Here is a 25,044-nt window from a genome sequence, read left to right on the forward strand (position 1 = left end):
GCGGGGCGGGGCTGCCGGGCACGTGCCCCGCCTGTCGCGGCGGGCGGGGCGAGAAGAGGGGCGGGGCGCGGGGCGCGCCCGTCCGCCCGCCCGCCGCGGTCCAGTCCGGGCTTTGTCTCCGCCTCCGCCGGCGGAGCCGCGTCCCAGGGGCAGGAGGCGGGCGGCGGGCGCCGAGGGGAGGCAGGGCAGCGCGGGCAGCGCGGGCAGCGCGGGCAGCAGGCAGCGGCAGGCAGCGCAGGCAGCGGCAGGCAGCGGGAGACAGCGGCTCCCCAGTCCTCGCCGCGCACAGTCCAATGCCCGGCAGCCCGGGGCGAGGAGCGACTGCGCTTTCCTGCCGTGGCACGGCGAGTGCCTCCAGCCTAGGAGTTTTCCTGAAGCAGCCGTCGCAGCGGGAGCACTTTTGGTAGAGAGGGAGCAGGAGGAGACCCCGAAATGACTTACCTCCCGAGGCGCGACTGAAGGGGACTTACTGGAGTGGAACCGTAGTGGAATTTGGGTCTGGAGAGGAGTTGCTAACGCCTTTTTTTTTCTTTTTATTCTCCCTGTTCCCTCCCCTCTTTTCGCCCATCATTGGAAATGAACAAATTGCATTTGCAATTCAAAAAGTAGAAATATTAAATATTCCATCCCCCGGAAAGCACACATGTAGTAATGACAAAGGATTGCAAAGGAGAGAGTGGCTCCAGTTTCCCAGAGAGATCCCCTTAAATGGATTACTAAATGGGACACTACATCAGCTAGTTCTGTCCTCTAGCTGCCTAGATACATGCACCGAAAAGGTACAGTACTCCCCCGTCCATATCCCTATCTGATGTTTTGGGGTTGCTCGGAAAGGAACGCTCCCGCGTCGCCCCGGCAGGCTCGGGAGGAGCGAGGATGGTGTGTGGTTTAAGGCTGGCTGCTGCTTTCTGTCTCGACAGCGTTTGCAGCGCCTAGGGAGGAGGAGAAGAGCCGCCTGCAAAGTGCACACGCTGCGCTTGCTGTTGCCACTTTCCAGGCATCTCGTGGCTTCGCCTTTCTTTTCTTTTTTCCTTCTTTTTCTACCCCCCCCAACTGCTTAGCGTGTTAGCCTTCCTCCCTTAGCCCCCTGGCACGGCTTGCATGCGCGGTGCTCGGGCTCCTCTCCGCCTCGCCAGCCCCGAGCCCTGCTCGCAGCGGGCCGGCGGCAGCGGGTCGCGCCCGGCGGGGCCCCGCGGGGAGCCGGGCGGCCGCGGGACGCCGCCGGCGGGGCTGGGGCCGGGGCCGCGCCCGCTCGCCCCGGGGCCGCCGGGCGCCGTGTGGAGCTGGGCCGGGGGGGTGTCTTTGTTACAGGGACGATGTGGGCTCCCCGTGCAGAGGCGTAACCCCGCGGTGTCCGCTCTGCCATGCGGGTAGTTTGGTTGCGGTTGATTTAATTTCTTTTATTATTATTATTTGAAATTTTTTTTCAAGGCTGGCGTTGCGTTTTGGAGGAAGGGGCCGGGAACGGAGGAAACTTCTTCCGCGGCGCAGCCCCCGGCGCTGCCGCGGGCTTTGTTCGCGATCGTGGGCTGTGGCCGCGGGCTCCCCTCCCCGCCCACCCCCGCGGACAGCGGCCGCCTTGCCCCCGGCCCCGGCGGAGGGGGGTGCCGGCTGCCCTCCCGCAGCCCCGGCGAGAAGGGTGGCTCTCGGGCAGGGCTGCTCCCCGCCCCTTTCTGCCGGGCGCCGCCAGCCTCTGCCCGCGGGCCGGTGACTGTGCCAGCCGCTTCTCGCCGGCTGGTGAGCGCAGGCAAGCGGGCTGGCCCCGGCGCCGAGCCCGGGGGAGACCGGACCCCTCAGGACAGCCCGGCGGGCAGGAGCACCGCGGGGCAGCCCAGCTCCTCTCCCGCCGCCCGCGCCCTGCCGCTCCTTCAGCCCCTCTCTCCTCCCTCCGGCTCCGGGGGAGCCGGGTGAAACGGCGGAAAAGAGAAAGTTTTTCTGAGGGGGAATAACAGGGCCGGCCGGCACAAAGGAGTTTCTGTTCGGCCAGCCCTCCCAGAGGGGCTGCGGGCCGGCGGCGCGGCGCCCGGCGCCCGGCCCGCGCCGCCGGGGAGCCCCGGGGCTGGCGGGGAGGCCGGGCGGGGGCTGGGAGCGGGGCGCCTTCGTGCCGCTGATGCTGAGGTGGGGAGGGATGCTGAAGCGGGGACAGGATGCTGCTGAGGGGAAAGGATGCCGAGGAGGGGAGGGATTTCCCCCCACACGCATACACACCCCGTCCCCGTGTATGCAGGGGCAGGGAAGGCTCCCAGCTGAGGGCAACGTGTCTTAGCAGCCGTGGCTGCGGCCCCGCATGAGCGGGAGCCCGCACGACCCCCGGGCCGTGCTCCCGCCGGCCGAGCGCGGGGACGCGGAGCCGAGGCACGGGGGGCGGCGGCTCCGGCAGCCCCTGGGGCCGGCTGAGGGTCAGCACCGCCCCGCGCTCCGCCGCCGGGGAGGGCGGCGAAAAGTTTGGGTCTCCTTCATCACGCGTGGAGTACCTGCTTCTTGCGAGGGCTCGGCCGTCCCACCGCCCCTTCCTTCCTTCCTTCCTTCCTGCCCGAGGGAGGCGTTTCCCGGGGGTGGCTCCGGCCGGCGTGCGGGTGGGGGGCTGGCGGGGGCAGTGGGGCTGAGGCTGGAGCCCGGTCAGTCGCAGCGGAGATGCTCTTCTGCCCGCCGCCACTGCCTCTGTCCTGCCTGGCTCTTCCCAGGGTGAGTCGCAAGGCGGTAACTGCTGGGTTTTCCTTCGGCAAATGGCTGTGTCTTTTTTCTAACCTTGACCGCTTGTTCAGAGGGAAATTTGTTCTCCTGTTCCTCTCCTGAGCTAATTGCTGCTTCTGAAGTTTGTAAACATGCGCGTTTGTGCCAGCGTCTGTGCAGCGCGGATCTCTGGCTGCTGTAGACAGAAATTATTTCACTAGTAGAACGGCAAAAATAAAGGCTTTAGTCAGCTCTGTGATAAACTGTAAAAGACGCTAATTCTTTAAAAAGACTCTGCAAGGTGAATGCTTGGTCTTCCAAAGGGGCACACACGGCTTGCAGGTGTTGTAAATAACGAAGAGCTAAATCTCCACAACCATTTTCTGTCACAGGGCTGCATGCGGTGGCTTATTATTTGACATAGATTCTGCTAACTTTTGTTTAGTATCATGCAGCAACGATCTTAATTATTAAGCTAACCTCACAGATAGTAGCTAGAGGCGTGATTTTCCCACTGTCTTTGCAAAAATTAGTTCAGTGACTGCTTTTGGTTTGCATTCATTTAATCTAAGTGTCATCTAGTGAGCCATTCTCATGCAAGTAATCTTTGCTTGGCAGGCAAATCCTTTGGCATGAACCTGAGAAAGTCCAGCAGAGTCAGGCTCTTTTAATCACAGAACTCAACAGAGATTTTGAGGAGTCTGTGGCATTTCTCTCAGAGTAAGATTTATGCAGCTGTTATCATGTTTGGGCTTCCTTTGCCATTTGTTTTCAGACCAGAAAAGCAAAATGATCTTGCTCTGGTTAGCTTCTGGGTTTTTTTTTTTTAATGAGACTAATCTAGTGTATTGTGAGGAAGTTTGGGTCTGCTCCAGGAAACCCCTTTCTTTACGGAATTGCCTTGTACGTGGTTGAAAGCAAATACTAGCTTCAGTAAGATCAGGAGGGTTTGTCACTCTTAAAAAAAAGTACAGTTGCCAAGGCATTTCACTGCCTAGGGTGTAATTTTATCTAAAAGGAACCTGGTTTTAATATGGTAGCTTCTCATAAGATATAAGATAAAGAGAATATATACTAACTCTCTGTAAAGCCAAACAATTTCCTATGCACAAAAACGTTGATCTTTGTTCTCCACCACTCTTCACTGGAGAAAATCTCTGGCTTTCATGGCAGTTTAGTTCAGGAGCAGAATGCCCAGATGAGGTTTCTGTCTGAATGCTAAAAGAATTTTTAAATAGTAAGTAATACTGTAAAGTACATTTGCAACATTGGCTTTTGATGTAGTAGGAATCAAATGCTTGAAGCATGGGTGAATACTTTCAGGGAAGGTGAATCATATGGTCACAGATGTTCTCTGTATTCTCAATTAGTCTACATTAAAACTGCATATTCTTACTTAATGGCAAAACCAACCTTATAAACAGAACTCATACTACTTGAACCAAAAAAATATTAGGCACTAACATCTATGAGAAACACGACTAGCTAGCATCTCTAGCTACTTGAAGATGAAAGGGAGTATTAGCCATAGTCCCCTCTTAACGTTTGTAAATAGAGGATTGCAGTTTCGGAGTTTAAGACTGAAGAACGAGGTAGGTCAGGCTAAGGATGAGGAGTTGCCTTCATTGAATTTTTGAAAAGAAAAAAAAAAAGAAAAAGAAAAGGAGAGAGATCAAATTAATGACCTGTGATAAATCCAGACTAGAACTGTTTGCATTAAAAAGGAAGTAGGTGATTGTGAACTTGCTTGTGCATGTTTTGTGAAGGGAAGGGGAAATTTGTCATCTTGTTTTGAAGAGCCATACATAAATACACATGAAAGGAGTTCACATGGTTTACAGCAGGGGAGACATAAAATGTTTTAGGATTAAATTGACCTGAGCTAATACATGCCTCGCATCCAACTTGTTTGCAAGAACACATTGTTGTACTACCCAAACAAATGTTTTGTGTATAGTACCTGATTCCCATACACTATAGCAGAGCACTGAAAACAAACAACTGGGTAAATTCTGGAAAATACCATTCAACTCTATTAGATGCAGCATACACTAGACAAAAGTTGAACTGTACTAAAACAGAAGTTTTCACTATCCTAATTTGATACAGATGCTGCAGTATTTTACCTCCTACTCTTCATTTATTGAGGAGGTAAATCTTTAGCCCATATCCTTCCTAGTCTCACTCACCCAAGTAAGCTTTGCTCACCCAGCGAAGCCTTGCTTGCCTGAGTAATTTTCTGAGAGTAAAGGCAGTTGCTGAAATATTACTTAAATAGGGACTTTTTTTTTAATGGTTAGGCCCCAATCTGAAAATACTGTTCTCTGTTGGGAATCAATACTTGGTGAGGACCTGAAGCTGTGGTGCGAGTACATTCACTCTGGATCGACCGTCAGCGTTAAGTCAGACCTAGGTCTGCGTGTTATGGAGTAAGTCGCGCCTGACAAATTGTGACAAGCTTTGTCTTGACGGGGCAACAGAAAAATAAAAGGAATAAGCAATGCTTTTTACTGGTGACCGTTTGAGCATTTCGTGCTCATTAATTCTCTGTATCAGGGTTACTCTGAGGTGGGTGAGGCATACACAGAGATCATTTTGGCAGTAAGATACAGTCAGTGGTAGCATGGAGTCCACTGCTGGTCAGCAGCATACGGCAACCATGAACAGTGTTCAAAGGCAGAAACAAGCAGCTGGGGGAAAGCCTGGGACTGAGCCTGACACCTTTCTATAGGAATATTTTTATTTTTGGCCTGTCGCACTAGTCTCTTGAGTGAGGAACAGCTTAGATGTGTGTAGGGTTCTGTGAAGGCAGAAGTGGACTTCCCCAGTTCAAGTGCAAACTTGGCAGACGGGAGTTTGCATGTCTTTATTTTCTTTACGTGCCGTCTTGTGAGACAACTAAACCATTACCTATGGCCATGGAAATAACTGAATGTTCACGTTTATACAGTGTTAAGGGATCTTTAATTGTCCGTGGTGAACGATGCTTTGGTTTTGGGTCTTGATTGCAACATGGCAAGTATGGCAGCACAGCTCCAAGGCACTGCTTTAGGATTTAAAGGGAAGAGTGCCACCTACTGTGTTATAATTATACATATTGCGTGTCTTCTGGAGTTTCCAAGCTGCTTGTTTGCCTATCCTATTTTAGCAGCTGGAAGATGTGAAAGGATTCAAAATTAAATGTGGTATGGGAACTGAGGGGGGGAGAAAAAATAGAAGAGAGGGATACACCTACAACATCAGGGTATTCTGGAAGTCTTAGGAGGGGTTCATTGAAAGACAGGCATAGATGCATTTCCAGTTTTTGTTGCTTCAGACTTATAAAGGCTGCTAACAGTTAATAGTGGGGCCACTGGAAACAGGGAAGGGGATGACAGATCTATGCCTCCCCCCATAAAATGATCATATTATCAGCTTTCATGCACCAGATGAACATAAATGAGGCTACCAGACTTATGCCCTCTGAAATCTAAAGTTTCACTCCAGCTATAGTTTAATTAAAAAAGGAAGTAGATATCACTTTTTTTAAAAAAAAACAGCTTTCAGAAAAGGAAGAAGAAAATGAGAAAAACCCAACACGAATTATTCCATAATTCGCTGCAAAACCTCTTGAAGTCTTTCCCAGTATAGAACTGTAGTTATTTATCAGGCAAAAGGAGGGGTGTACTATGCTCTACGTGAATACAGAGTCATTTCTGTTTGAAAGGGATTTTTCCCCAAGCCCCAAAGTGTATCTTTAGTGGCTGAAATAGAGATGTAAAATGAAGTAGATAAACCAGCTATTAACAGAACTGCCAGTTGCTGTATCTCTAGAGTGAAGACATATGGTAATTCACTACATTCAGTGATGACCTTTCTTTTAAAAGTATTGTTAATAATAGGCATTTCTACATAGAGTAATTATACTAGATACTTGAAATTCACATATCATGGACTACCCCATGCCATTTTGGTTCTTTTTTAGCTACTGGCAAAACTGCTACTGAGGAACATTCTACAGAAATATAGTTTTACAACATTCATGTAATGGTGAAATTAAAGAGCGTCTGGGGGCAGATGCACACCATTGCAGCACACCGTGCGACATGGCAGCATGTGTGCTGTTCTTGGTATGGGAAGCCTTTGGCTCCTTCTTCCTCACCCTCCCCAGGTAAAGCCGTGCCTTTACTGCAGGGTTATACCCTTTGTGTGATACGGGCAAAAAAAGCCAATTGCCTTTAGTGAAAACTTAATGTTTATGAAAGTGGAAAGAAATAAAGAATATTTTTATTATGCCCTTTCACCTTAGTCTGAGACCATCTAGTGGATGAGGACTATAATACTAGTATTTTTACTGGAGATAATAGTGGAAGTTTGATTATGCGCTTAAAAAAAAGGTATTCCTAATGCTCATCAATTTTGCAATGACCCTGACAGACTCACAGGGCCTTGTAGTAATGAAAATGTGTGGAGTTTATAATAGATATGGTCAGGTGTTCCAGTTCAGCGGATGGAAAAAGTATTCTCTTATATGAATCCCCAACACAATAGGAAAAACTGTGTCCAAATATATTCCTGACTGCAGCAAACATTATTTCTACTTTCTTATCTCTGCCTGCTCAGCTTCAGTCAGATGTTCTATATATTGAGTATTCCTACGTATGGCTTTGATAGTCAGATGGGAAATTTGCTATGTTGGTTCCTTCACCATTGTTCATGAACATTTATCCATTACTTGCACTCGAGGCAGCCGTTCATTGAAATGTTAATGAGAATTTGAACAGTTTATAGTTCTATAGAATATTTTTTTTTAGCAGAGAAAAAATTGCTGTTTTGTTGATGCTTTTCGAAATCTACTTTTTATTGGTAGATTGAGATGGATTCTATGCTAATTCCTCCTGCATTCCTGAATTATGGCCTAGCTAGGCACTGTCGCTGGGATCTTCATCTATTAATCATGGAAGCTGCTTTCTTATTCGGTTGCCATAGTTTCAGTGCCTCAGATAGTGTTGGGGTGCCTTGGGAAAGGCTTGAGATATACTTGGACTTGCAAGCCTTGCAGTTATTTTGGCAGTAGTAGAGCTCTGAAGGAACAGAGAACAGCCTCCAACATTATTCAGAGTTGGATTAAAAGAGGAAACTTCTGGATATGTCTCACTGGACCTTATTATGTGAACGTCCAGCTGATATTTACTCCCAAGATTAGCTTTTTGTTTTGTCTTGCTGGTAAAATTGTACACTTCAGAGACTAATGGCTACCTTTACCCATTGCAAGAGCAAGAAAGGCTTTTCATTAGTTCTACTGATAAATGGTTGGGTAAATTAGGGCATTTAGGGTTTCCTAAGCAATCCAGGTAATTTGTTTTACATTCTCTTTTAACCTAGCTACATACAGCATGACGTCATGTTTGAGACTGAGTTAATGTTTATTGTTACCTTAAATTTAATAAAATGACAACACGTACCCTTTTGTTAGCTGCAGAGCAGCTTGAATTACAAAGTAGAAAAGGGGAAGTAAACTTTTTTTCAGACAGAACTAGTGCTCTTTCAACACTGTGTTGGCATTGGCAGTATTTTTTTTAATAATGTTTCAATATCTTCACAAATTCAGCATTAAAACATGCATACTTTCAGAAGCCTGGAGCTGAGTAGTCAGAAATATCTTTTTTGACAAATGAGAAAAATGGTAAAGTAGTAAATAGGTCTAACATGAAAGTAGCTGGAAGACTGACTTGTCAATGTGGTGCTGAATATTAATTGTTTTGTCAGTTATGCATAATATAAAATAATGCACAAACATCTTTCACTAAGCATATTGTGGTCTCCTTTTTCCCTTCCCATTGAGAAAAAATTTTCATCACTTCTGTGTGAGCAGGAGTAAGCCACATGTTTTAGCAAGTATTTAAATGCCATTTCTTCTGCACTTTACATTACAGTGTCTCCAGAATTAAGTGATTTCCCTCCAGTTCTAATAAAGCAATTTGGTTCTTGCACAGATAAGCTTGCTACGTATCTTCTGTTCACAAAAAAAAAAGCCTTGAATATCCACATCAAGCAAAAAATCATGTTAAAAGCTGTGCAGTTTAGATTAAAGAATTCAGTATAATTGGAACTAATCTGGAAAATTAGCCACTTTTTTACCTTCAGATGGTTAGCTTGCATTCAAAGGTGAGTTTTAAAGCGTCAGCTTGGGACTTTACTACCCAGTCCTGTCAATTTTTCAAGTGAGATCAACAAGCAGATTGAGAACACGTGCCTGTTATTTGTAATTGACCCCCAGGAGCCCTATCAATTGAACAAATTAAAGTCCAAGAATTTCACATGAATTTTAAAGATGACAAAGCTTTTGTTTGCTGGTAGATGCACAGAAAATCTGTATTTGTTATTTTATACTCTCACATAGTATGGAAGTTTCTCTTTTATAGTCTGGCTTTTGCATACTCTGTTGTATATGCATATTTTACATTAAATTAATCCCATCCTTTTTCCTGTTAAACACACAATGTGCATACATCTAGCAGATTGACAGTCTGATAGAAAAAAGGTAATTTGCCCTGGTCATTTTGTAGTTCCCTTTGGAAAGGAGCTGGTGATTGCATAAGAAAATTGTTACAGTAGAAAAATTTCTTAGGTCAAAAGCTGTAGAGGTACAAATTCAGTTGTGTTTTTCTTCTCAGCATTTATTTCAGGTTAGATGTAGAATCACTCTGAATAGAAATTATTTTAAGCAGTTCTGTAAGGTACATTTGTACTTTCTTTAACATTAATTAATGATTTTTATTGCTTACTATTTATTTTTTACCTCTAAGATAGAAAGAAGTGAGTGATAAGTGATTGCTTAGTCAGTATAGAGGCCCGGTCTTGTTCCCGTTGGAGAGTAAAGAAGTGTTTCTACTGAACTCCTCAGCAACAAACCCTTACTAATTTATAGTTCAATACAGTTCGTTCAGCTTATTTATGGTTGGTCATAAGAGTTCTTCTGCATCACCAAGCTGAATTTTAGCATCAAATGTACTAATCTCATCAAGGAAAGAAAATAATCATTTCTGGGAAAGTAATTGTTATATTTGTGTCCTTATAGCAATGTTACGGAGTTTGCTTTGCAAATCTTGCACGTGTTGAATAGCATCTTACTGCCTGAATATTGTAGTAAGGCTAAAACTGGGCTTGGGCTGCACGCTCATGAAGGGACCTGAGAGAGAGGGAAGTTGTCCCCCATTCAGCCGCAGAGCTCCCTGGTGCCTGCAGCGGCTCCCCGCCTGCGGGCAGAATACACCCCTGCCCGCTGGTCCTTTGGAGCGGATGGATGGGGAGGAGTGATGGGAGGGCAGCCCGAGCCCTGGCCTGTGCGCCTGGGTCGGCGGGGGAAATGCTGCGGTTGCAGTCGGCACAGGCCAGGAGGATACTACTGCATCCTGTCCCAAAACACCAGAGCAAGGAAAGAGATGGGGTGGGATGCCTTTGTGCCGTCTGGAGCTGCTTTTCCGCCACTTGCCCTACATGCAGGGTACAGCCCGGTGTCTGTTGCCTGATGGCAAAGTAGAGGTTGAGTCCCACAGGATTATCGTTCTTGAATAAATACTTCACTCCATGAGCATGGCTAAATGCAGCCTGGTATTTGATTCAAAATGCCTTTTTTATTATATAGAGAGGATCACAGGCTGTTTAACTGCAATCTTGAACCTCAGGTCATAGTCTTTATAGTATTGGCTTTTCATCATAGCTCTCTAATGAAAGAAGGGCATCATGCATTAAAATCAACTTTTGAATTTAGTTTTCTGTATGACCAGAATTTGGTTCTATGTGTATAAACTTCTAATAGTGTTCAACCCATTCCACTTCTGAATAGTTTGTACTTATTAATTACAAATGCACAGCTTTTGCAATTACAACTTACTGATCCTAACTGTATTAACCAGAACTGACCACAGTTAAATTGATTTTTTTTAATTTGGAGTAGTCTGTTGTAGGAAGGTGATTATATAACGCATTTTTTTAAGAACTGTGTCTGTGCAGTAAGACCTTCTCTTATAGAAATAAAATGTGCAGAATTTTTTTTGTTCTTGGGAAGGAATTAAAGAGGAGAGTCTTTTCAGGTTTTGTGAAGAAGTAAGAAGACAAACTTTTTTCTAGTAATTCTTTGGGATGCTTTTTTTCTCACCCAGTGAAATTATTCTTGAATATGAATACGAACTTGTTTTGCTTTAAAAAGAAATTAAGAACTGAATCCTTAAAGAGCTGTTGTGGGAAGAGGAAAGATTTTTGCATGAGCTACTACACTTTTTCATTATTATCTGCAAGGTGTTTCCTTTTAATTCTGTTGTAGGGAAGTTCAGCATGTTCAGATACACTGATTAATTCTGTCACGAGATGTGTATATTGTAGGGTGGTGTCTTCTTTTTTGCTTTATCCTGTTCTAAGCGTAAGACCTAGAGATACTGCCAGAACACTTCCTTTCCCAAGATAAAGAAAAAAAAAAAAGATCCTGTCCTTGTTCAACAGCATGTATAGTCCAAAAGGCAAATTTAGCCAACCTGGAGCTAATAGCCTGAAGGTGAGAGATGAAGGCTGGTGACTGACTGGCTGACTGTGAGAATAATGCAGTTTTGATTTGTGAGAACATTTTTCTTAGAGTACTATGTACATGTATTAAAGTATCTATCAAAGAAAAACTTCTAAAATTGAAGGCAAAGCGTGGAATAGAGTAAGTTCTCTGACACACAAATTCTAATTCCTTTTTGGTGCGCTGGTACATTTTTGACCAACTGGTTTTGTGTTCATCTGCGTTTATGTCATAAGCTCTCTTGTGTAGCTGAAATCCTGGAGGTAATCATTTGCAAAAAAAGCCCAAGTAGCACCCAGCTCAAGTGTTGTTTGTGTGAGAGTGGCAATTCAGCCAGCCCCTTTCTGGTAACATGTTGGTGTAACCAAATGCTGGTGATGTGCTGCAGAAGGGTGGAAAACGTAGCCTGTATAATGACGGCTAATGTCGGAGAAGGGGTCTGTAAGAATGCTTGCGCTGATTTACCTTGATAGTAAATCAGTTCTTTAGACTTTTTTTTTCTATAAATGGTCAGTAATCTGTTTTAGTTTGAAACAGATGAAAGAATTAATTGTTGTCACAGTCAAAGAACTTAAAGAACTTTTCAAAACCTGGAGCACCTACATGGATGCTTACAGCACTCTTTTTTTAGAAGGACGGATCCTGACCTGCTCCTTTGTGCCAGGCTCCCAAGATCCAAATATCTGGGTTCCCAGTTGTAAACCTCTATTCAAACAAGTTGCCTTAGCTTACATGACTATGTCATCAGAACCAATTACATTGCTCACGTAGATAAGTGCAGAGGAGCTGAGCCGAGGCGCAAAAATATGGGTTAGCAGGATCTAACTTTTGATCTGTTAAGATCAAACAGAAAAATAAGGGCACAGTTTTGCTTTGGATTGCACATCCATATTTATTTCACCAGGCATGGGATTTTTCTAGAAAAGCTAACCTTCAGCTCATTCATATCGGTGACATAAATCTTGATGACTTCAGTGGAGTCATTAATTACTGAAATATAGAATTTTTGGAGGAAATTAACTCATGAGCAAATTAATATCAAACCATGAAGAAGGCATGGTACTGTAATGGCATCTGTACATTGAATTGATATTTTAGCTTCAAAGAGCCTAGTACTGGATTTCAACAGCAAACCAGCAAAGAACGTGTTAGTAGGGGGGCTGGAGTGCTTCTTCGCAGCCGTGCTGCCTACTTCTAGACAACCATCGCATGACAGCCTGCTCTAACAACTACCCGCACTTAAAAAACAGGGTTGTGTAAGAATGAACACAACACATCTACCGAAATACATTTGGGGGGGGAGGGCCTTCAAGATTTCAACGGATGGAATTTACTGAGAGAGAGTCCATTGCAATTTCATTACATTGCATGTCAAAGCCTGGAAGAGGGCAAGTAACTTTTCTTATCATTACATAGTGGCCTTAGAAATTGCTACAGATTTCAAGAGAAAAAGACCTTCCACCTTTTGACACAGTTTCTAGCTGCAAGGGTACAGCTATAACTAATGGTATACTGTCTAGAAGAACAGAAGAAGAGCTTGGTCACATTTTTGTGCTGAAAGTGAGAAATGCGCCTCTCAAAAGTTTTCCGACAGCCTGTTCAACTGGGCTATTTACATTGTGAAAGCTAATAGGAAAATGCACTGTGCTTTCTCCTTCGCATGTAGCCTGCCCTCTTGCGTTACAAAATCTCAGTGCAGACGCTTCAGGCGTCCAGATAACAGCTACGGTAGTGGAAAACATGGAACAAAAACAGGAAATGATGGACACAAGCCATGTCCTTCAAAGGCACTGATTTTGTGCGCGTGTGTGTTGTCTTGCTGTTTGCAGTATAAGAAGCAATATAGTTTTCAGCTTTCTTATGCAGAGACAGAGACATTAGAAAGTGGGTTAGCCAAACTGATGTGCAGAAAAGCTCTAGGAATGAATTTGCAGCAATGGGTGAAGGCCGTAATGCATATGATTAAAGTGAGACATGCTGCCTACACAAGGAACTGCTAACAAGATTCTTTCACAGCTTTCATGTCTCAGCCCTGCTTTTACAGAAAATAAATTCATGTTTAGTTTCAGTGGTTGCACCATTTTGCTCAGCCCTACAGGACAGATAAGACAATCAAATTATACAAGCGCAACCAGTTGAACACAAAATAATACAATTTGCACTGAGCAGAAACTGTGGCTGTGCATATTAGCAGAACAGTGTCCCAGGTTAACATTCGCTTGGTCTGTCTTCAGCTCCTGTTCTCTTACTGCTTAGTTCTTTAATAATCGCAGGGAAGGGAGGCTTAAAGCACAGATTAAGTTAGGGCAAATTAGTTGGATATTTTAGAGAGAAAGGGAGATAGAAAGACATTCCATGTCCTTTAAACAATATTTTTTTTCTCCTGTTCAAACAAGAGGGTAGAAATTGCTTCAAGCTATTAAATAGTTTCTGGCAGTAGTTCTAGCACTTCCCCTTGCTCGTATGAATTATATTTTCTGTAGCTAAAAAGAGTATTTAAATACTCTCTTATGTTTAAAGAACTTCAGAATTTAGAATTATATAAAGTTTTTGAAAGATGCAGAAAAATAGACTGCAGCAGCTGTATATTGTCCCAGTGTTTAGACAAATAAATAGTAATTCAAGTAATTCTTTATTTTAAAAGTGACTGAGAAGTCAGCTAGAAATGGGTTTGACTCACAAATCTAAGGCCATTTTAATTTTCAATTTTCCAATCATTTTTTTTTAACTTCTTGAGAAATAGTGTGCATTTGGATTTGGATTTTGCCTCAGGTCAGTCTCATGTGAAGGCAGTGCTTCTTTTAAACCATTTAATTTGTGTCTTGCTTGAGACACAGCATCTTCCAGCATTAATTTTCTTAACAATAGTCATATTATGGATCAAGAACAGGTAAAATGCAGATTCTGGAAGTGGTTCTTTTAGCCATCCAAGAGTTACTTTTGCATTAAGGACTCAAGCCCAAGTGCTCAAGTCTCAACAAAAAGAACTTGCTGGGGTTTGGTGGTTTTTAGTTTGTTGTTTGGGGGTTTTTGTACTTCAAAGCAAGATACCCATGGAGAGAGTTTTATATGTTTTGGAGTAATTTTGCTCCCACTCCTGCTGATCTCTTGAGATCCATGCAGGCTGAGAAATCAGCAGAAGGGCACAGCTTGGCTGATCAAGATGCCTACACTCACGTGCTGATTTCAGGCCTCTTGACTTTACATTTGTGCCTTCCCCAAATCGGTTTTGCCAGAGTACAGCAGACTCCCATCTGGGGAAGACCTTTCTGAAAAAAAGGTGGCTGTTTTTATTTGCATCCTGCGATTGCTCTATGGACAGATGCTTGCTTCTGACCCCAGTTCACACCTTTGCCCTCCGCTCAATCCACACCTCAGTCTTAGATCTGCAAGCCTGCAGGTGGTTTTAGGCAAAGCCTTGGGTCAAAAGCCGCTGTCAAGCAGCTGGCATTGTGTGTAGAAGAAAGGTGATGTGTACACAAAGAAACCACTCACTTCTTCAGTCTCATCTGATCAGGTCTCACTTTTTAAAAAAAAAAAGTGAGATCTGTGTGTTTAAAATGTGTCATGGCTAAAATATCTAGAGACTTAGAACAGAAACAACTCAAATGCATACTTAAATAAATCAGATGTGGCAAAAGAGTTATGAAGGACTCCAAGCTTTCTCTTCCTGGGTACATCGTGAAGGTTATGCACTGGAAATGCATTGGTGATGTATGGAAATTCATCTGCAAATAAAGATATTGCCTGATTGCTTCACTCACACCTGTTAACTGCTGGTAAACCAGACTTTTCAGGCATTTGTTTATTTAGATTTCTACTTTGTGCAAGCTAGTAACTTTAGCTTTGGAGAAGTTAAGACTGGAAGCCTCCAGTTCTTCTCAGTACAAACCACAGACTCTATAGGCATCTGTCCCAAGCCCATCTCGGTACTCACCAAATAGCCTGGAAAACAGGGAGGTTGTACATTGGATAGGGCATTGGATTTTTAGTGCGACCAACACAAGGTGCGAAGAGATGGAGAACGTGTTGTAGCACCAAGTCATCTTGCCAAGAGTGGTGTCTCAGCAGCCCTGGCTCTGTAGACACGCTGCCAGCTCCAGCTCACGTCTTGCCAGTTCAGACAAGGAAAGGTGGTTTCTGCAGCTCTGTAGTGAAACCAGTTAGGATGAAACAGAGGTGCCACTGAGTGACAAGGCAGCTCATACTAACTAGACAGATTATCTTTTAAGAAATAGGTGGGATACTCCATAAAATATTATGTTACACTCTCGTGACGGAACCTGTGATCTCCTTGGAACATATGCAGTATTTCCATTGACATCAGCAGGTGCGAAACAAGGACACTGTCTTTGGCCATGGCTTTGGCTTAGAAAACACTAGGATGTCTTAAAGTCACTGCTGTCATTCTCTGCTTTAAACTCCATTGCAACTTTATGTTATAGTGTGACATATAAAAAGATTAAACATTTTTCTGGAACCTGCAAGACTAAATGGAAAATTAAGGACAAGGTGTCTCCCTTAACTGCAGGAAAAATCCTTACTTTTTATCAGTTTGAATGAAACCCTCTTCTTGAACCGAGTACTTCATACCTAATGCATGTTTTCAGCATTACCTCAGCAGGCAAAAGATGGGAAACTGTGTTGTCCTGCTGAAGGATACATTGGAGGAGAATAAGTAATACATAATTTATCTACTTCAATATTTGTGGTGTCTTTGAAGTATTAATAATATTTGGAAGAGTTTGTATGTCAGGTTAATGCCTGCTCTGTGAGCTTGTGAGAGAGATTGCAAGAAACCTATGAATAATTTCCAGATTTTTTTTTTTTCCCCGAAAGCAAAACCACTAAGATGTTCCAGGTTGAGGTATCTCTTTATCTTGACCACTTTTTTTTGACTGAAGCTTCACTCAAAATATTTTAATGAAGAGAAAGATGTTTTTGATAGGTGCTCCCCGGTTAATAAAGTTGAATTAAATTTATGGAGGATTATCAGTGCTTTTGGTATGTGTAATCTCTCAGAAACATTACTTTGAAAAGATAACGTCATGACTGAGTAAGTCAACAAGAAACCCATAAACCTTGGAACTACGAGCGGATACAGCTGTGGTACCATACTGCTCTTGCTGGATCCCAGCTACCCCCACAAGTGGTGGGACAAACACAGATATGTAGAGTAACTTTTAAGGAAAAAATGGTTATAGGGAGCAAGGAAAGTAGCTGTAAGGTCAAAGCTGAGAGGTGGAAAGTTTGTAGAAACAGGGATTAAGGGAATAGCTGTAGGTATATATCCATGCTGGTACAGAGGGATAGCCAAAGTGCCAGGCTATAGGAGGGGAGGGCAGGATGAAGGTGCAGTACTTCATTGCTCTCGCTACCTTACAAACCAGCAGTATGCCGTGGGATGATTCCTTTCTGATGAGCTGTCACCGTCTAAAGTATATAGGAAGCTTGGAGTGGAAAAAACAGATGGCACAGGGGAGATGGATGTGACATCATTTGTCTCTCTGCCTGATTTCTTTACCCTTCGTACGGAATTTGGTAGGTGGGGGAGGATGAAAGCCCAGATGGGACTCCCCTCTGTCCCCACACCCTCCTCCTTGCCCCTGGGAAATCTTGCAAGACTCCTTTGACTTCTCTCAGAAGGTAAAGAGAAGGTTTTCCATCATTGCTGAGCACCTCGAGTGATTGGCTTGGAAAGGCATTTTTGTCTGTGGGGAAGAGAGATTGACACATAGCAGTGCAGAGAGAAGAGGCACAGAAAAGAAGTACAGCAAGCAATTTTGTTGTAATAAATCTTGGGCAAAGAGGCGGAAGGAGGCTTTACAATATGTGCATTTTGAGGGAAGCTGCTCATGGGCTCTATGATCTTCTTGCTGCTAGGCCAACAGTGAGTTGACGTGTTTGCAGACATGAGGGAAAGGCACTGGCATTACCCTTTGCAGCTGGCTGGTCAGCTGTCTGAAACGAGTTCATGGCTTCTGGCCAGTTTCCACTGAACTAGTAAAACTTCCTTTAAAAAAAAATCCCTGCACCTGGCACTGTTTAGGAAAATTGTCGGTAGCCTCAGCGGGGAAGCAAAAGCCTAGCTCAACACAGAGGTTAAAATCCCTAAAAGTTAGATTCTGATATATTATACCTTTTTAAAAAAAAGGCAGCCTGTGTTTTTGAAGATAGGGTTTTTGTGGGTGGGGAAGGGAAAGGGACAAGCTGGTGGCTCTGGAGGCAGGAGGCCCCTAGGTCTCTGCTGGACCCAGAACTCTTGCTGAGATGACCAGGACTTGTCTTTGTGCAGGCAACAAGTATAGGGTTGGTCTTTGTAGTAGGGGAAGAGTAACATTGGTGCAAGGATCATAATTTTAAGGTGTGATTGTCATGCTGTGACTGTAACTGCTGATGTGCCAGGAGTCGTGTGAAGTTCAAAGCCTCTTTTCCAGCTCTGGACCTGGATGTCCGCAGAGGAAAAACCTGCTGAGCCTCCTGCTCCAGAGCGGGCCAGGAGTACAGCGTGCCAGCCGGCCAGGTAGTACCAGGAGGCAGGGCAGTAAGTGTGGCGGCTCTGCCTGCGTCGTGATGAACATGGGCAATCTGGTGTTTGTCACAGGTCTTAAAACTAAACCCGAGCGTAAATAAAGAACCCTGCTGCAAGCGAGCAGGATTTTTATAGCGGTTTCCAGGAATGAAATCAAACCTAAACTGCGAGGGAAATATTCTCTGCCATATTCAAAGTTTGTGTACAGAACTTTTCAAATAAATGCTCCGTAAAAATGATTTAACTCTGCTGCGATTATGAACTTTCGCAAACATGCTGTTTCATGTTACTCTCTTAAATAAATTTGATTAGTTACAGCTGTGACTCCTCAAGCCCCCCAAGAAATCCTCGAATTATTGTAAATGAAGATTTTGTTTGTACTTTAAGCTAAAATGTGCTTGACAACATCCCAGCAATAATTAGGTGGACACGCTCCTGCTTGGAGAGGCTGCAATGAACTGCCTTTAGTTCAGACAAACAGTCTTTTCAGTTCCTGGAGCACTTTGTGAGTATTAGTTGCTGTGTGCTGAACAAGTACTAAAATCTAAGTAAGTATAAACGGCGCTGCTCAGTGACAGACTGTTTGAACCCAGAAGCAGGCTGCCATGGCTGCATGGTGAATTTCCCCCCCACCCTGCACAGACTAGGCGCAGACACTCACCCCCTCCCACACACGCATATATCGCATATGCTTTCTGATGGTAGTGTTTGTTTACCACCCGTGTCTGTGTTGGTCTGTTCACGGTGTGGTGCTCCGTGGGACAAGATAGTGTTCAGATGCTGAGGACATGGATTGTCTTTCCCACCCACTCCTCCTTCATGCAGAAAATATACCCGGTTAACAGAGCAAGGATGTGTTCTGCCGGTCATGCTCTGTGCTGTTGAATCCATTGTTTGGCTTCCCCCCAAAGATGCCAAATTTCACTTTACGGCACAGTGTGCTGCAGAGTTTTGCCTTTGGTAGGAGGACAGACTTCCCTGTCCCCAGTTCTGCCATATACTGCTATTGCTGCCAGCGCTGGGCAGCTTTCTGCATGTGTGACTGCAACCTACTTCTCCGCAATCCATGATGTGAGCAAGAGCTGCAGGCGTACTCTCCTATACAGCTCTGCTAATGAGCTTGTCTGCTAATTACACAGACAGACTAAGCTAAGTTGGCAATGTCTTTGATATTTGTTCTCACTGTGGCCCTTTTGACTTGTTTAGAGTTTCAGGGTGGTCTTGAGGGAAGAGATTTGGTAAGCAATTGCTGAGTTTGTGTTATGTTTTATCAACATTGAAATAAAGTTTGTAAAATACTGTTTTGTTCCTTTTAAGCCAGATAATGCAATATACTTTAAAAAAAAGTAAAGCTTAACCCAGGCCAAACTTACAATTTAGATGCAAAAAAAGCCATGTGGGAAAGTCCTTTTGAAATTTATTAACGTTTTGGTATATGCCACACATGTTCAGTGACATCCATGATGAATGACAGTCAGAGGTTAAATAGCATTTATTACATACTTTTGACCACCTTACTTGCACTTTGCTTCCTAATTCTCCCTCAAGATTACTTTAACCATTTCAGCCTTCTTGAGCAGCTTCAGGCAGCTGCCATTTTCTTAAAGGAAAAAAAAAAAGACCCAAAACCCCAGGCCAGGATAGGAAGGTTGCCTTTTTACCCAGCAAATGAAGAGTGTCCTATCTAGCAGTACATTTGCCAAGGGTAAAATGCATTTTTTTGCTGAGGTAGGAGATAGGTTTAAAGCTGAGATCCTCTGATCTGGTAGGGTGAGAGGCAGATGGCTGGACCCCCAGGTGATTTGTATCTGCTCACTCACTGCTCCCTATCAAGCATCAGTGCTCTGCAGTATGCAGAGCAAGAGATTTCCCTACCTCCAAGGAGAAACACGCTACTTTCCTCCTAGTTGTGAGTCTTACATAGGTATCAGAATGTAAAGCATTAATGCACCTAAAAAAACCTAGACTGGGTCATTCCAAGGTTTATAATTTTTAATTAGTTACTGTTTTTTCCTTCCTTCCCCTCTCTATCCACCTCTGTAGATAGATGCTAGGTAGCTAAAGCACTAAAGTTGGATATTCACAAAAATACGTGAAAAATGGTACAAAGCCATAAGAGAGTTTAAACATGTGAAATGCCGCAAGCATTCAGTAATGCTTCTACTGTTTGTGGCTCTTCTCTGGAGGTTTGTTCATGATTGTTGCTAAAAGTGGGATACCAGGGTGGGTGCACATCTAGTCGAAATGGCCAGTATGTCCATTCCAATGTTCTGATGGTGTGGAGAGTTTTGGACATGTGCCTTGGTCTGCTGTTCAGCAAAAGAGTTACTGGTGGAGGTTTGTATGCAGACTGAATGAAAAAATTTAATGTTACAACTCCGGCTCTTTGCTGGAGTCAGGTCAACAAAATAATAAAGGAAAAGTTGAGATAACCATATGCCAGGTTAGTGACACGGTAATTTTCACAAACTTTCCATACAGCAGAATGATTCGTGACTTCCCACAGTTACTTCATAGTGCTACTTTCAAGCCCAAGAATTAAAGGACTGCAGGTTTACTGGTATCAAGTAATACCTGAGAGAGTAGATCTCTTTGTAACCTTTTGGCAGTCCTGGTAAGTGTTGTTGAATGTGTGGTGACCATCAAGTCACCACACTCATTTCAGCTGCGCTCATTAAATGGAAACAAGTGCTGCTTACATTTGTGTCTTCTGTATGAGAAAATTGCAGGTTCAGAAATTGGCATTAGGAAGAGATTGTATTAAGAGAGATTATGAAAATCTGCAGACATTAAAATTTGTGTTCAGGTGAAAGGTATTGAAGGATAGACTTATGTTATATAGGATGTTATATAGGATAGTATGTTATATATGTTATATATCTCTAATTGTTTATTAGTAGTTCATTAATATTCAGTATGTATGAGAACTGATCTAGACATAAAGTAAAATGGAAACATGGCTAAATAACTTTTCTTTGTATGATTATGGAGAAGAAGAATGTGAGTTAATTATCAGAGACGTATTTACAGGCTGTACATGGGAGAGTTGGACTGGCAGGGAAAGAACTGTAGGTAGAGTTATTTTCATTCTGATCCCTTCAGTGATCATGACTTGGTGCTAACCATTAAATATATTGTCTAGTTTTTTCAAAACAGAAAAAAATATTATTTTCTATGTAGGGACATGAAGAGGTGTAACATTAATTGCCTGCTCTGTATTTTCAATGGAAATACTAAGGATCAATCAGTTTTATTATTTTGTTTAATAATAAGTGTTAATGCTAAAGGGAATGCTCTACTGGAGATGCATTTGATAATTTTCCCTCTCTTACAAATAAAGACATTTTAATGTTTTGTTTTGTCCAGGGGTTTGCTCTTACGGTTTAGCTTTGTTTGCATTTGTGGAGGCTTAAGGGAGATGTCACGACTTTCAGAACTGCTGAATATTCAAGACTCCCTGATGCAGTCAGTGGCACTGGAAGGTGCAGCACACTTTTGGAGGGCAGGCCACAGATCTGTACTTTTCACTTACAAGAACAGGCAGCACAAGTCTTTTCTTTAGCCAGATCCTGCAACTTCTGTTGATGCAAAATCCTTGTGGACCATTGGCATCAGGTAGAATCAGCCCATCTGGTGCAGCCATCCCAGCCCACTCTGCCCCTTGCCTGGGTCTGCTGGGTTGGGCTGAGCTCTGCGCGAGAGACAGAACAAGCTTGCCTCTGTCTGCAAGAAGTGGTACTTGAAAAGCTCGTTTTTATCAGTGGTTTGAATTCCTTAATCTGGGTCTGACAAGTGGCAATAAAATATGTCACTGAGTCTTTCCTAACACTCATAGGAGAGTGCTGGTTTTCTGGAGTCTCTGGAAATATGAAGAGGAACGGTGTTGCCAAGCACCACTGATCAGGTCTTCAAAATGATGAAATAGGGAAGCTTGCAAAGCATACTGAGGGACCAAAGAGTTCTCTTACTCCTGGAAATTAATTTAATATCATGATTCCAGAAGCCAGAGCATCAAAGAAAATACCCAATGTTATATAGCTTTGTGATAAAAATTGTAGGAGTTAGTAACACTGGAACACAGGAAAACTTTTCTTTAAAGGTATAAATATGCATTGTATTAGCTGGCAAGTCATCTTCTGGCGATTCTAAAGTTGTCTTCAAAAAGGTGTATGTTTTTGTCAGCTGCCACTTAACACAAAAGATGACTTGATGAATAAAGAAATAAAGTGTTTATAAACTTTGGTGTTACTGTTCATTCATTGTCAGGTATGTCAGAGTAAACAAGGAGACATTCCCTGTGAGCAGACAGCGTGTGAAACTAATGGTGTGCCTTCAGACTCCAGGCCTGTTTAGTGATGGGTTTCTTGCAAAGCAGTCATTGGATTTAAGTCATGTTTTAAACAGCTTTATTCATAGACTATGGGACTGGAAAGCAAGGTCAGTGTAGAGTTCATCCTGTAGTTATTAAAGCAGATGGTCGAAAAATGCAAGCAGACATCTGCATCTGCTTTGCATATTTAAATGCAAAATAAAAAAAGAAAAAGCATCTCAAGTTCTGTGTGTCTTTTAGGCAGCGAGTATGTATTTCTGAGAGGAAACTAAGAATAACTTTAAAAATTCAGGAGTGCTAGGGCAGCATGAGAGGGAAATTGGGAAGAGCATGACTTGGGAAATGTTTTTTACAACTTGTGAAGAATATGAAGAGCAGTGACATTGCCGTTTGATTCTTGAACTTTATACAAGAAATTTAGGCTGTCGTCAGCAATCAGACTGTCACTGGGAAAAGACGTATAATCTGCAGTGAACCCTGTTTTTTAAAAAAAAGGACCGTTTTCAGAACTTGTATCTGATGGTCAATCTTATTGCATTTGAAAGTAGGAACCAAAGCTACTGAATCAGGGCTGACCGAGAAAAAAAAATATAAAAAGTGAAGGTCACTCTGAATAGGCAGAGTGTAGTTGCACAGTCACCAGCACATCTAGCGATGACCCTATTAAAAAAATCTGCTAAAGAGCTGGGAATTGGTCCATTAAATTTGCTGCCAGTACATTCACTGTCTGGTGAATGGACTTCAGCAGCTCTGTGCCCACACCAGCTAGGTGCTTTTGTAGAGCAAACTGACAAGGAACAGTATTTTCAACCCCCTGTATGTAGGCACTGGAGTGTAGAAACAGGAGGAGCATCATCATGGCTCAATGTGCAGAGGTTTACCAATTTGTGCTTGGTGATTTTGTGCAGAAGCCCCATGGCTTTGTCAGCACAGGGCTCTGCTAGGATGAACAAACTCTGCTTTTCAGGGTCTTGTAATAAACTCACTCCCTTGTTTGATGCAGGTGCGCTGTTGTTTTACTTTATCAATATAGATGAAGCTTGCACAAAAGTAATACTTACTGTTCCTATGGAATATTCCAGGAAATGAACTCATTTATTTGAGTATTTCTGTCTAGAAAGTGAAAAGGAGTATAAAAACAGAAATATTTTCTGGTGATGCTCATAAATGAATCAGGCTTATGGATGTTAGGGATATTAAGATTTTGCACCTGCTTTCAAAAACAGAATATAGCCTTCAGGTAAAGTAGTTGTGTTAAATTGATGTGAAGTGATATCTCTCTTCCTTACAGAAAGACCAAATATTTGATAATTACTTGTCATGAAAAAAACCCTATTTCTTCAGTTCATGTAGAAACCATATTTGCAGCCAACCATTGTAGTCTATGAACACTTTTGAAATAAACTCAGTTAGTGGGAATTAATTTCCTACTGGAATTCACAGTGGTTAGAAGGTATTATTCATCCCAGTCTCACATAGCTGATTTGCAGCTCTTTGAAACTCCTTGCTTTAGAGAAGTAACAATACTGTAATTTTCAGGGTTTGAAAGGCAGGGGGGAAGCTATAGACCCTGACTGCAGACTCTACAGAAGAAAGTTCCCATTGGTTTTAATAGCTTGTAAGATCCCCAAGAGTGGCAGAAGCCTGCAGGAATCCTGCACGTGGCATGATGAGCCTTTATAAAGAGCAGCCCTTGGTTGTGAAAGCCTGGTTTGGGGATGTGCTGGGGAGAGCTGTGTGAAAACCGTGTCACAGAGGGGCTGGCCGAACTATTCCTGGAAATCGGTAGGACGCAAAGACTCATTGTTCACGGCTCCTTTCCCTTCTTTATTTCCCGTACAGTGGTGTTTTGGGAAGCAATAGTTAAGGACACAACCTGGCAGCTCTGTGCCAACATTGAACAACTCCCTTTGTGAAAAACTCGTGTTGCAGCTCAGCTGCAGAGGTCTGTGTTCAGTTTACCCTCAGAGCTGGGACGACAGCACTGAAAGGGTCTGAACCAAAAAGACTTCTCCTATGTGCTGGCCAAAAAAGTGCTGTTCATGCTTGCAGTTCAAAAGCAGAAATAGTTCTTTATCATGAAACAAGAAGGGACATGGAAATATTTCTTAGCTTTGTTTTTTTTTCAACTCCCGTTAATTTTACAACACATTTTTTATTTTTGTTACTTATTGCACATAAAACATACTAAACTGCCAGACTTAATCTGAAAGCTAATTACAGTAGACCTCAACATTTTTGCATGCCTTATGGAGTACAACACCTGCACTCCACAGGACTGAATTCTCTGTTGATAGGGCTAGAGCTGTCTTCTACCAGGGTAAACAGAGACTCCAGACATGGCTGGCTGGAAACGGTGGGAAGAGCTGCCCCACGAGGCAGTTGTTTGTACTAGCTTTAGCCTTATCAGAGAATTCAACAACAGTTACTTGAGAAAAGGTACTTTTATTTTATTTGTTCAGTGAGCTATTGTAGTTTATAGTCAAAAAACATCTCAAAAAGCTTTTGTCTGGAAGGAGCAAGGGAAACAAACACCTTGTGTGTGCAGATGTCATATGCGTAGCTGGAAAGGAATTGGGGGAACTTGCAAACTGCTGCTGGCAGGATTGAGGTGGGAAGTGGGCTCATGTGTGAAGGAACGGTCCGATGCATGTCAAAGTCCTGCAGTCTTACTGCCTCAGCTAAATTTTTAAATAACAGGAACAAGGGAGGTGAAGTATTCTGTGCTCTTACTTGAAATGCCTTTGCTGCTTTCATTGTTTCCTGTAGTAACGCACAGGATATCCAGCTGATTAACCACAGCAGGCTATGTGATCTTCACAACAACTACAGGAACCTTCTAGGATGTAATCTCCTGCTGAACCTGCAGAATAAACTTTTACAACTTACCAGTAATGCCAAATATTACTCCTACATATAAGGGGTTTGGAGAAGGTGTGTACAGATGAGGTTGTCAAAGATCTGGTC

The 25,044-nt window shown here is 43.3% G+C and overlaps 1 protein-coding gene across 6 annotated transcripts in view; it reads left to right on the plus strand.

The window, feature by feature from the left end:
- The first annotated feature begins 218 nt into the window (after positions 1-218).
- The window catches only part of SEMA6A (semaphorin 6A), a 116,793-nt gene continuing 91,967 nt past the window's right edge, over positions 219-25,044 (plus strand). For 5 of the 6 annotated variants that reach the window (XM_072860455.1, XM_072860459.1, XM_072860457.1 and 2 more), the window contains exon 1: positions 219-779. The gene's annotated coding sequence lies outside the window, so the exon portion shown is untranslated. Of the gene's footprint in view, positions 780-2,600; positions 2,686-25,044 lie in introns of those variants that run through there. The other variant, XM_072860456.1, reaches the window with a different exon arrangement.

Source organism: Ciconia boyciana, chromosome 4, assembly GCF_034638445.1.
Source record: "Ciconia boyciana chromosome 4, ASM3463844v1, whole genome shotgun sequence".
In the NCBI taxonomy this organism is placed as follows: domain Eukaryota; kingdom Metazoa; phylum Chordata; class Aves; order Ciconiiformes; family Ciconiidae; genus Ciconia; species Ciconia boyciana.